Below are 342 nucleotides of genomic sequence, written 5' to 3' on the forward strand. Positions count from 1 at the left end.
TCAGACAATAGACAGACAGGTACTGACACAGACAGGTATGTATAGATAGCGCCAGACATCTCTAGATCTGGATAAATGGAGAATGGAGAGACAGATATCTATCTAAACTCACAAATAAATGAACAGATCAGTTACTCAACCCCTGGAATGGAAGAAATACATTAACCCACAGAGGTACAATGGTGACCATATTTTTCTTTTTCCAGAGAGTATTCAAATACAACATTCTAAAAATGATTTTCAGCAGCCAGAATAGTGGGGTGAAGAGGTAGTTAGGTTGAAACTTGTCTTACATCAAATTTTGATATATCAAACCTGTAAAGAATATACGTGCCAAACCTC

At 36.8% G+C, this 342-nt stretch overlaps 1 protein-coding gene across 1 annotated transcript in view; it reads right to left on the minus strand.

Moving 5' to 3' along the window:
* The window catches only part of LOC119586817 (NADH dehydrogenase (ubiquinone) complex I, assembly factor 6-like), a gene marked incomplete at its 5' end in the record, with an annotated part of 8460 nt that overhangs the window by 7683 nt on the left and 435 nt on the right, over nucleotides 1-342 (minus strand).

Source organism: Penaeus monodon, chromosome 22, assembly GCF_015228065.2.
Source record: "Penaeus monodon isolate SGIC_2016 chromosome 22, NSTDA_Pmon_1, whole genome shotgun sequence".
Classification (NCBI taxonomy): domain Eukaryota; kingdom Metazoa; phylum Arthropoda; class Malacostraca; order Decapoda; family Penaeidae; genus Penaeus; species Penaeus monodon.